This window comes from Coregonus clupeaformis, unplaced genomic scaffold (assembly GCF_020615455.1).
Source record: "Coregonus clupeaformis isolate EN_2021a unplaced genomic scaffold, ASM2061545v1 scaf1078, whole genome shotgun sequence".
In the NCBI taxonomy this organism is placed as follows: domain Eukaryota; kingdom Metazoa; phylum Chordata; class Actinopteri; order Salmoniformes; family Salmonidae; genus Coregonus; species Coregonus clupeaformis.
This window is the reverse complement of record NW_025534532.1, coordinates 579-13330: the sequence shown is the minus strand read 5'-3', so window position 1 is coordinate 13330 and position 12752 is coordinate 579. Positions and strand designations below refer to the sequence as shown.

General features: G+C 43.9%; 1 long non-coding RNA gene across 1 annotated transcript in view; it reads right to left on the bottom strand.

Annotated features, from left to right (window-relative positions):
- LOC123486233 overlaps window positions 1-12194 on the bottom strand; it is a 37736-nt gene extending 25542 nt beyond the window's left edge. The window contains exons 1-2 of the long non-coding RNA XR_006659296.1: window positions 12087-12194; window positions 2522-2633 (exon numbers count right to left, since the gene is read on the bottom strand). This is a non-coding gene — a long non-coding RNA (uncharacterized LOC123486233). The remainder of the gene's footprint in view (window positions 1-2521; window positions 2634-12086) is intronic.
- Between the last annotated feature and the right edge of the window lie 558 nt (window positions 12195-12752).

The following is a 12752-nucleotide window of genomic DNA, read 5'->3' as shown; positions in this document are numbered from 1 at the left end:
ACTGTGTGTTGTGCGTAATTGTTCGTGCCGCCCGGTTGGGTTGGCGACTCATTCCTGTTTTGGAAAGTACTAAAGTCTGTTGAAGAACATCCTTGTCCCTGCGCTTGATTCCCTTCACTACATCCACACGCAACACTCTGACAGTTATTATCATACCATAGCCTCTCAGTAGTGCAGGGTTCCCCAACTGGTGGCCCGTGGCCAGACTTTGGTCCACGTGGGATTTTATTTGGCTCCCAAATTTTTCAGAGCAAAATAAAGTATATATATTTTTTTATTGTTGGACATAAAATACTGTAAAAAGACCAGCAAATCAGCTCCAAGTGTTTTACATTTTGTAAGTCTGTTCCAAAGTATTACCACGCAAAATAGAAAGATATATGTAATTGTTTACAAATATTTACAGATGACAAAAATGACAAAAACATTCCAACTCCTCCTGAATAGAGTTTTGCACCAGAGTTTTAAACTCACTGAGGGGCGCTAGAACGTCAAGGTGAAGCATACTTTGCAGACTATTCCATGCCTCTGGTGCACAATAGAAACAGGTGGTCTTGTCTAACTGGGTAACGGCCCTGGGAACTTTAAGTATCAACCACCTAGTAGACCGTTTCTGGTAACTGCTAGTGGTGAACGAGAACAGGCTACAGAGGTAGAGGAGAAGTTTACCCAGAAGGGCTTTATATATGAACACATACCAACGTAGCTGTCTGCCCATGTAAAATGAGTTCTAGCCCACCATTTGATACAAGGTGCAATGATGGGTGAGCGACTTGGCATTTGTAACAAACACAAGGATGCGTGATAGACTGAGTATAGTCTCTGTAGCACAGTGGAGGCTTAATGCATGTACATTAAGTCACTATAATTAATTACTGAAAGAAAAGTAGCTTGAACAAGCCCTGTTGCGAAAAAATAAAAACCCAATTTCAGTTTAAACTTCTTCACAAGATTATTCATATGAACTTTGTAGTACAACTTCTTGGTCAACCAAATACCTAGGTATTTGTAGGATGACAAATTTTTTTATGGAGCTAAAATAGAGCCCCGGGGTACACCTCTAGTAATCTAAAAGGAAGCTAGACTTGGGATTCTCAGCATAGACGCATTGTGTTCTGTCTGTGAGATAGTTTCTAAACCAGTTGACAGCCCCTTCAATGTTATTGAGTCTGGCTATCAACAGTTTGTGGTCAACAAAAGCCAGACTGAACCCTACACAGGATGTTGTTTCAAGTAGGAATTTATTTAGCTGAGAGTTCACTAGAGATTCAATAGTTATTTACATCTGAAGGGTCTCCACCCTTTAGTAGGGGTTGAACATATGCTGATTTCCAAATATTGGGTATTGAATATGTTGTTGTTTTTATTAATACATTTTTTAAATGTATTCTTAATCATTAACAGTTCAAGCATATATGGTGCTTGCATGCACACACAACTCAGAAACAATGTATTTGGGCAGACACAACTTTCTAAGAATATATTAATAGATTTTAAAGTTTATTAACAAAGCACACATTTTCTTTACATATAGAGCAGACAGAATAGTACAGTAAGACTATGATTCAGTAAATTAGATCAACTATGAAACAAATCATATATGGGCAATAACATATGGACTAAAATGTCAAATTAGTTCAAAGACATAGGTAAAATGTACCATAAATGAACAGTTTCTTATTTTGTGTGTTTTATCCCTGAAAAAGCAGGTGCAAGAAGTAAATCTGTCCCTTAGTCTCACCAGAGAGACCTGTCTGGTTTCTACTCATCCTCAGTTTTACCTTGGAGTCAGTTTCCCCGAACTTCACCTCAGAGTCAGTTTGCCCTGAACTTCACCACAGAGTCAGTTTGCCCTGTACTTCACCACAGCAATGATGGTTCACAGGGGAAAGAGCACTGCATTACCAATTTTTGGCTTGTAGAAGAATGTTCTCTCCTGTCTGTAGAATAATTAAAAGATTTAGAACATGTTCCTTTGTAAATTGCTGGAATACAATGACCATTTTTTAAGGGGAATTGTAAAGGGAAGACTTCCTTTTGCTAAAGGCAGTGTATATTTAACAGTTTGCAGCGGCAGTGATGATTTTGACTGCACAAGGTATTTAATGATCATTGAAGGTGGTAGTGTAGTTATCTTCCATGTAACTAGAACACCAGATATCACCACCACCAGCATGCCCAGAGGAACCAGTAGGACTTTTAGATCTATGGAACTGATGGTGAAAGTCTGTTTATTGCCAAATGCAGTCCATAAAATATCACAAATAAATATATATTTGTTTAGGATATTTTTTGTGCTGCTATGACAAAATGGAAATGTTTGTTCAGCTCTTCACACCTTTAATGTGTGAAACTTGGCCATACAAGAATAGAATGCTGCTACTTCTACAAACAACAGAGATATGAGAAAGTGATAAATGTCTCTATGACAACAGTGTCTTGGCCTATACTCGGTACGTATTTCTATTGCCATCCATTTGGAAGAGTAGTTATTAAATACAGCTGAATGAGTGATAATTACCTCATGGTGTCCTTCTCCTTGACCTTCTCAGGTCCTTGGACTGTGTTGTCAGTCTGAACAGGCTCAGCAGTTGGAGAGAAAGAGGATTGTTCAGTGGTTGGAGCTTGGGTTGCTGTGAGGTAAAAACAATAATAGTATTATGACTGGTGTACCAGAGAGACACAGGGTAGACTGAACTGTAACAAGACACTGTGGCTAAGCTATGACCTTCTTGTACAGTTTATGTCATTTACTCCAACATGTGGGTTTTACTTCGTTTTATCACTGTTGAGTTCAAACCAATAGTAGGACCACTGTAATCAGGTTATAATCCAATTTCTTCCATGATTTAGGGTTTCCACCACTTCCAAATTCGCCCCCATTCATTTTCATCGGGAGCATGCAGAGCAATGCCCAGGGGATTGTGGGAAGGTAAGCCGTGCGAACCCTGCTAAGCGGTACGATAGAAAAAGTTCAGCTCTGCTGTACTTTATGCAAATTACACCCGGCCACCCCCTGCCGTTAACTTATCATGTGAGGAGCAGATGTTTGCTTGAAAATCTTCTGTTCTTGAAACAGTTCCGCCGGTCATTAGTTCCAGGCATGAGCAACCAAAAAAGATGGAAGAAAGCCAATCTTCTGTTCTTGAAACAGTTCCGCTGGTCATTAGTTCCAGGCATGCGCAACCAAAAAAGATGGAAGAAAGCCAATCATCGCTTTTTTCCCAATTCTATATGAGTTTGCTTTGCCAGAATACAGAGACAAAATCATAAGGTCAATGGCATAGAGGAGGATTGCAGAGATTGTTGGAGTTGATGGTGGGTGAAGAGAGATTTGCACAACGTTTGCTTGTGCTGCTAGCTAGCTATGAACATCAAGCAACCTAAACCTCAAAACTGTGATCAAAGCCACCGTTTGTAAATGTGTTGAGTAAATTAAATTGTGAAATTTGCCCACCAAAGGATATAAAATCAGCAGTAACACGCATTATAACATTATATATGATACAGTAAGCATGAATTTCCCATGTAATATGCTACCAATTGGATTATGGTATCTTAACATTATGATTCTCATATATTATAGCTTATGGCTCTTTCATGATACTGGTGTCATGACATTGATGATTAAAGGCCTACATGCACATGAATGGGTACTTTGGGTAAAGGAAATTGTGGCTTTGACTTGCAAACATTGTCGTGCAAATCTCTCTTTACCCATCATCAACACTAACATCTCTGCAGACCTCCTCCATGCCATTGACCTTCTGATTTTGTCTCTGTATTCTACAATCATTCTCAGCAAATAAATGAGGTAGAATTACGAGGTAGAATTATAATGCTCTCCACGCCACATTATTTTCCTTTTTGATATTTGTAATTAGCCTACAAAGCCAGCAGCTTATTTTCATGTACAGTACTGTACCTAGCATACAATGGTTGGATTTGCAGTAAACAATTTCATGTTAGAAAAATGTATTGTATTGTAGTATACAACATTTGCTAACATACGTATACATTCAACCCATGGCATACAAGGATGTGGCAGCAGTCACATTACAATTAGATTTACAATTAGACAGCCCTGACTATTATCTCCTTGTCTGTCTTCATAGTTTTCATCTCTAGGACTAGAACGCCAGAATATTTGCATAATGTCATCCCACAACCTGCCCTGTCTAACTAGCTAGTACACCTACTCTCTTTTCTGACAGCTGGAGCAGAAAATCCTTTCACCCTCTTCCATTGCTGTTATCTACAAATGCATTTGGAGCATGAGTTTTTAATTTACAATGATGAATAGGCATCAAGATAACAAGCTAATATGACGTTAACTGTAGTATGTAAGGTTAGCTAACAAGCAGCTCATTAGCCTACACACAGTGGCCTGCTGTACCTAGCTAGCTAATAATACATCCGTTTTTAAAAATTTTATTTTATGCAAAATGTACTTAGCTACTTACTTGAATAGATTCACGCCCACACCCACAAAGCGTTTTGCTCTACAACCCCCACAAGTGTCATGGGACTCGTCTGAAGGTAACCGGTACCGGTTGAACAAAATTATTGAAAGTATATATTTCTTTACTGTATTTTTTTCCATTTATGAATGTCTTATTCAATGTGTTTCTCAGGCTATTGTAGTAAAGGCCAAATTCAATATTTTAGCAAATCATTTTTTTATACCTAAAGGGGTCCAAAAATTCAATTTCAAATAGCAAAATGATCCATAGTATGACCATCTTAAAACAATTGTCAACCCCCACGACTTAGACTTTTAAGAATTAAATATAGAGTATCTGATTTCTCTCTACTCACTGGTCATAGTGGTGGGCCTTTGTGTGGTGGTTTGTCGTCTGACAGCTATGTGAACAGAGTCCTCTGGGTCAAGATCAGGCATGGTCACAGTGATCGTTTGCTGGTTGATGTCATCAGCGATTGAGGCCTTATCTGTGCGCTTAGGAGGGTCAGAGCGTACAACAGGGGATCAACTATAAAAAGAGGCTCCTTTACACCAGTATTTCACATGGGTTTTGTATTCCTGAATATAGGGACATGGGATGGTGGAGGAGCCTCCTGTCTTCACAGACACACGATAAGCACCTGTAGACACAACAACAGTGTCACGCCCTGGCTCTGGGGACACTGTTATGTTGAGCCAGGGTGTGTAATTCTATGTTTGTATTTCTATGTTGGCCTGAGTGACTCCCAATCAGAGGCAACGAGTGTCAGCTGGTTGTCTCTGATTGGGAGCCATATTTAACTGTCTGTCTTTCACTTTGTGTTTGTGGTTTCTTGTTCTTGTTTGGTTTGTGTTAAACCGTAGACATCACGTTATCGTCCGTTGTTTTGATCGTGTGATCATTCTATTAATAAATATGTACGCATTCAACGCTGCACCTTGGTCTCTCCCTGACGTTCGTGACAAACAGAAAATACATTAGATTGGAATTCAAACAAATTCTCACTGCAGGAAAATGACATTCCATCTGGACTATAACACACATAATACAGGAAGTGTTATTGATAAGACAAGCTACTGCTCCTGCCTTCAGAGTGTCAGCATGTGTCCAGTCCCAGTCCCTGACCTCAACTTCAGCACTTCATAGAAACATGTTACCCTTACCTGAGAGTCTGGAGAAGATGAGGAGGAGGATGGAGAGGGAGAGATGAGAAGCCATTTCTGGGTATGTGTCTCCGTATGTTATATTTACATTTACATTTGAGTCATTTAGCAGACGCTCTTATCCAGAGCGACTTACAGTTAGTGAGTGCATACATTATATATATATATATAATTTTTTTTTCATACTGGCCCCCCTTGGGAATCGAACCCACAACCCTGGCGTTGCAAACGCCATGCTCTACCAACTGAGCTACATCCCTGCCGGCCATTCCCTCCCATACCCTGGACGACGCTGGGCCCATACCCTGGACGACGCTGGTACCAATGCACAATGTGTGTGTCAAGGACCAAGGCACCAAAGAGAATGACTGAACTTCCTAATAGCTATAGCTGTCTTTAACTCTCTTCCTGCTTCTGTTATAGTGTATATGACCCCCTCAGTGGCAGATAGAAACGATAACATTCTATGGACTAGTTTTAACCTACTTTTTAAATACTAATACTAATTTCAATCCATTTTTGATTCAGCCTTAACTATTTATCTATTTTTACACAGCTTGTACATTTAATTTACACATTTGATCATGATCAGTTACATTTGACTAGATACATGACATCAATAAGATGGTGATGTGGGGAAAAAGTGACAAGGGAAAAGGGCATTGGAGTAGGTGGGCGGGACATACAGTAACTAATATAACAGATATGTGGTGATAATCAAAACAAGCACAGCAGACTGTCTTCAGTAGTTTATGGACACAACAAGGAGACAGGGGTGGGTTAGGAGGTGTGAGCAGAAGCATATTGGAGGCAGATAGATAGTCATGACTCATGTTGTGACACGGAGGGGGAGTGGGCTGTCCTTCCAGGATAAGGGCTCTTTAGGACCAAGATCTTCACTCAGTCAGTCACTGTGTGTTGCTGCTCTCTGCTGGAAAGACAGTAGTTTGTTGCACAATACAGGCATGTTCTAGAAATAATGATAACAATGTAGTCAGCTTCTCTGTATGATAAGGATAAAAAAAGTGTGTGGCTAAAGAGTGATGTATTGTACACATACAGTAGTAATGTATGGTATTGTCTGTTTCTTTGTTGAGAGATTAGCATCATCTGTGTAGGTACATGAGAGAGAAGATAAGGCAACACTGACCTGTGTGGTGTAGGGCTAGTGAGCTGTAGACCACATTATCATCTGGTTCTGCCTAGAAGAGAGGAGGGACACACACAGGTAGAGAGGTGAAGAGGGACAATCTGTGATGATGGAATGTAGACTACAGCATTCCAACCCCCCCATCTCCATCAAGTATTAGGCAGGTAGCCTACTGGTTACGAGCGTAAGGGGCCAGTAACTGAAAGGTCCAATCCCGAGCTGAATAGGTGGAAAATATGTTGATGTGCCCTTGAGCAATGCACTTAAACCTAATTGCTCCTGTAAGTCGCTCTGGATATTAGAGTCTACTAAATGACTTAAATGTAATTAACTGTAGCAATATCAATCGTCCGTTACCCAATTGAGTGAATGTTGCTACATTAACTACCTGGATCTCAACGTCTCCAAAACCCCACCTGTGACAGCCCTATCCTCATCAACAGAGAGGCTGTTGAAATTGTTCCTTCATCGAACCACTACTCATCTACTGAAGTATCTGCTACCACAACATGCTAACAGTCTCACACCACAATAAACTATTAAGGATCACCAACACAACATCTAAACTGATTGGACCCCCCACTCCATACCAGTCCCTTGTTAATGAACTAGCTATCTAGCGTAAAGCCCGTCACATGATGTCCAGCCCAAACCCCCCAATCTTCTCCCATCAGGCTGGAGACATCAGACTATTAAATGTCTCACTGCAAGCTTCAGGAGGAGTTTCATCCCAGGGACTATCACAATTCTAAACAGTTCCATGTATCTTCCTCCTATGGGCAGGTGGGTGGTACTATTTATGTCTGACTGTTGTTTGTTTCCTGATGTTCCTGTTGTAGGACAATACATTCTGATATGTGACTTCATCTACAACCCCACCAGTCTGCCACATAGAAAACAGTACAACACAGCTATAACTAAATCCATCATTACAGGTGTTGCATATCAAGTGCCTGATTAAACAGCATTATCATTACACAGGTGCAACTTGTGCTAGGGACAATAAAAGGCCACTCTAAAATGTGCAGTTTTGTCACGCAACACAATGCCACAGATGTCTCAAGTTTTGAGGGAGCGTGCAATTGACGTGCTAGCTGCAGGAATGTCCACCAGAGCTGTTGCCAGAGAATTGAATGTTCATTTCTCTGCCGCAAGCCGATTCCAACGTCGTTTTAGAGAATTGAGCAGTACGTCCAACCGGCATCACAACCGCAGACCAAGTGTATGCCGTCGTGTGGGCGAGCGGTTTGCTGATATCAACGTTGTGAACAGAGTGCCCCATGGTGGCGGTGGGGTTATGGTATGGGCAGGCATAAGCTATGGACAAGGAACACAATTGCATTTTTTCGATGGCAATTTGAATGCACAGAGATACAATGACGAGATCCTGAGACCCATTGTCGTGCCATTCATCCGCCGCCATCACCTCATGTTTCAGCATGATAATGCACGGCCCCAAGACTCAAGGATCAGTACACAATTCCTGGAATCTGAAAATGTCCCAGTTTTTCCATAGCCTGCATACTCACCAGACATGTCACCCATTGAGCTTGTTTGGGATTCTCTGGATTGACATGTATGACAGTATGTTCCAGTTCCCGCCAATATCCAGCAACTTTGCACAGACATTGAAGAGGAGTGGGACAACATTCCACAGGCCACAATCAACAGTCTGATCAACTCTATGTGAAGGAGATGTGTCGTGCTGCATGAGGAAAATAAAGTGGGTTGAGTCTATTCCTTTAAACATTGAACCGCTGTGGTTCACAACAATTCTGATTTCTAAAGGCGGAAGTTGGGAGAGTTTTTGTTCGGGTGGTTCAGTGAAACAATTTTAGTTTCTGAGGTAGACGTTTTTGGTGAGGGAGGCCCTGCTCTCTCCGCTCCCAGATGCTTAGCTCATTTCATTCCGATCTCCTCTGCATTTTTGTAGCCATTTGCTACAGCCTGTCAACTATGCCTCTGCCTATCCCTGTTCTCTCCCTCTCTGCACAGGCTACACAAACGCACCACACCGCGTGGCTGCTGCCTCTCTAACCTGGTGGTCCCTGCACGCACCACCCACGTGGAGTTCCAGGTCGCAGGCAGCCTCTGGAACTGCCGTTCTGCTGCCAACAAAGCTGACTTCATCCCAGCCTATGCCAACCTCCAGTCCCTCGACTTCCTGGCGCTGACGGAAACATGGATCACCACTGAAAACACTGCTACTCCTACTGCTCTCTCCTCGTCTGACCATGTGTTCTCGCATACCCGAGAGCATCTGGTCAGAGGGGTGGTGGTACAGGAATCCTCATCTCTCCCAAGTGGACATTCTCAATTTTTCCCCCTAACCCATCTGTCTATCTCCTCATTTGAATTCCATGCTGTCACAGTCACTAGCCCATTTAAGCTTAATATCCTTGTCATCTATCGCCCTCCAGGTTCCTTGGAGAGTTCATCAATGAGCTTGACGCCTTGATAAGTTCCTTCCCTGAGGATGGCTCACCCCTCACATTTCTCTCTGCCTCCTTCTTTCCACTCCTCTCCTCTTTTGACCTCACCCTCTCACCGTCCCCCCTACTCACAAGGCAGGCAATACGCTTGACCTCATCTTCACTAGATGCTGCTCCTCTACTAATCTCACTGCAACTCCCCTCCATGTCTCCGACCACTACTTTGTTTCCTTTTCTCTCTCGCTCTCCTCCCACACTACTCACTCTGCCCCTACACAGATGGTAATGCGCCGCCGCAACCTTCGCTCTCTCTCTCCCACTACTCTCTCCTCTTCCATCCTATCATCTCTTCCCTCTGCTCAATCCTTCTCCCTCCAATCTCCTGATTCTGCCTCCTCAACCCTCCTCTCCTCCCTTTCTGCATCCTTTGACTCTCTGTGTCCCCTATCCTCCCGGCCGGCTCGGTCCTCCCTCCAGCTCCGTGGCTTGATGACTCCATTGCGAGCTCACAGAACAGAGCTCCGGGCAGCGGAGCGGAAATGGAAGAAAACTAAACTCCCTGCCGACCTGGCATCTTTTCCTCCCTCTCTACATTTTCTTCATCTGTTTCTGCTGCTAAGGCCACCTTCTACCACTCTAAATTCCAAGCATCTGCCTCTAACCCTAGGAAGCTCTTTGCCACATTTTCCTCCCTCCTGAATCCTCCCCCCCCTCCTCTCTCTCTGTGGATGACTTCGTCAACCACTTTGAAAAGAAGGTTGACGACATCCGATCCTCGTTTGTTAAGTCTAATGACACTGCTGGTCCTGCTCACACTGCCCTACCCTATGCTTTGACTTCTTTCTCCCCTCTCTCTCCAGATAAAATCCTGCGACTTGTGACTGCAGGCCGCCCAACAACCTGCCCGCTTGACCCCATCCCCTCCTCCCTTCTCCAGACCATCTCCGGTGACCTTCTCCCCTACCTCACCTCGCTGATCAACTCATCCTCGACCGCTGGCCATGTCCCTTCCGTCTTCAAGAGAGCGAGAGTTGCTCCCCTTCTCAAAAAACCAACACTCGACCCCACTGATGTCAACAACTACAGACCAGTATCCCTTCTTTCTTTTCTTTCCAAAACTATTGAGCGTGCCGTCTTTAGCCAACTCTCTTGCTATCTCTCTCAGAATGACCTTCTTGATCCAAACCAATCAGGTTTCAGGACTGGTCATTCAACTGAGACTGCTCTTCTCTGTGTCACGGAGACTCTCCGCACTGCTAAAGCTAACTCTCTCTCCTCTGCTCTTGTCCTTCTAGACCTGTCTGCTGCCTTTGATACTGTGAACCATCAGATCCTCCTCTCCACCCTCTCCGAGCTGGGCATCTCCGGCGCGGCTCACTCCTGGATTGCGTCCTACCTGACCGGTCGCTCCTACCAAGTGGCGTGGCGAGAAGCTGTCTCCGCACTACGTGCTCTCACCACTGGTGTCCCCCAGGGCTCAGTTCTAGGCCCTCTCCTCTTCTCCCTATACACCAAGTCACTTGGCTCTGTCATATCCTCACATGGCCTTTCCTATCATTGCTACGCTGACGATACACAACTAATCTTCTCCTTTCCCCCTTCTGATAACCAGGTGGCGAATCGCATCTCTGCATGTCTGGCAGACATATCAGTATGGATGACGGATCACCACCTCAAGCTGAACCCTGGCAAGACGGAGCTGCTCTTCCTCCCGGGGAAGGACTGCCCGTTCCATGATCTCGCCATCACGGTTGACAACTCCGCTGTGTCCTCCTCCCAGAGTGCGAAGAGCCTAGGCGTGACCCTGGACAACACCCTGTCGTTCTCCGCCAACATCAAGGCGGTGACCCGCTCCTGCAGGTTCATGCTCTACAACATTCGGAGAGTACGACCCTGCCTTACACAGGAAGCGGCACAGGTCCTAATCCAGGCACTTGTCATCTCCCGTCTGGACTACTGCAACTCGCTGTTGGCTGGCCTCCCTGCCTGTGCCATTAAACCCCTACAACTCATCCAGAATGCCACAGCCCGTCTGGTGTTCAACCTTCCCAAGTTCTCTCACGTCACCCCCCTCCTCCGCACACTCCACTGGCTTCCAGTTGAAGCTCGCATCCGCTACAAGACCATGGTGCTTGCCTATGGAGCAGTGAGGGGAACGGCACCTCTGTACCTTCAGGCTCTGATCAGTCCCTACACCCAAACGAGGGCATTGCGTTCATCCACCTCTGGCCTGCTGGCTCCCTTCCTCTGCGGAAGCATAGCTCCCGCTCAGCCCAGTCAAAACTGTTCGCTGCTCTGGCACCCCAATGGTGGAACAAGCTCCCTCACGACGCCAGGACAGCGGAGTCACTCACCACCTTCCGGAGACATTTGAAACCCCACCTCTTTAAGGAATACCTGGGATAGGATAAAGTGTTCCTTCTAACCCCCCCCAAATTGTAAAGTGGTTATCCCACTGGCTATAGGGTGAACGCACCAATTTGTGAGTCGCTCTGGCTAAGAGCGTCTGCTAAATGACGTTAATGTGCCCTTGAGCAAGGCACTTAACCCTAATTGCTCCTGTAAGTCGCTCTGGATAAGAGCGTCTGCTAAATGACTAAAATGTAAAAATGTAATGAAAATGGTGGTCACACCAGATACTGACTGGTTTTCTGATCCACGCCCCTACCTTTTTTTTTTTATGGTATCTGTGACCAACAGATGCATATCTGTATTCCCAGTCATGTGAAATCCATAGATTAGGGCCTAATCATTTATTTCAATTGACTGATTTCCTTACATGAACTGTAAATCAGTAGAATCTTTGAAATTGTTGCATGTTGCATTTGTATTCCTGTTCAATATATTTACATCATAGTAATCAGAATTGCAGCCTTACCTTGGTCTGTACATTTAGCTGGTTCCTCCTCTTGGGGACAACAGTGCTGTAAGTCACATCATCACCATTGGCAGGAAATGGGTCCAGCTGTAGGGATAGTGAGCTGTAGACCACATTATCATCAGGTTCTGCCTAGAATAGAGGAGGGACACACACACACACACACACACACACACACACACACACACAGGTAGAAAGGTGAAGAGGAACAATTTGTGATGATGGAATGTAGGCTACAGCTTGGAAACACTTCAACCATTTGTTACAGAAAAGCTGAAATGGGGAAGAGATACATAAAGACATTAAAACAAACAAATTGTTTACAGAATAACACATTTTCAGTGTCTCACAAATATGTGACTTCATCTATAACCCCCCTAGTCTGCCACATAGCTGACAGTACAACACAGCTACATCTTAATCTATTAACATCATAGTGATCAGAATAGCAGCCTTACCTTGGTCTGTACATTTATCTGGTTCCTCCTCTTGGGGACAACAGTGCTGTAAGTCACATCATCACCATTGGCAGGAAATGGGTCCTGCTGGTAGAGACTATCGTATATGAAGATTATGTCTTTGTTAAATGTTTTTCATGAAGAAATGGAATGTTGTTTATGTTAGTATATGTTTTAGTGTAACGTCACGTACAACAGACAGGAAGTG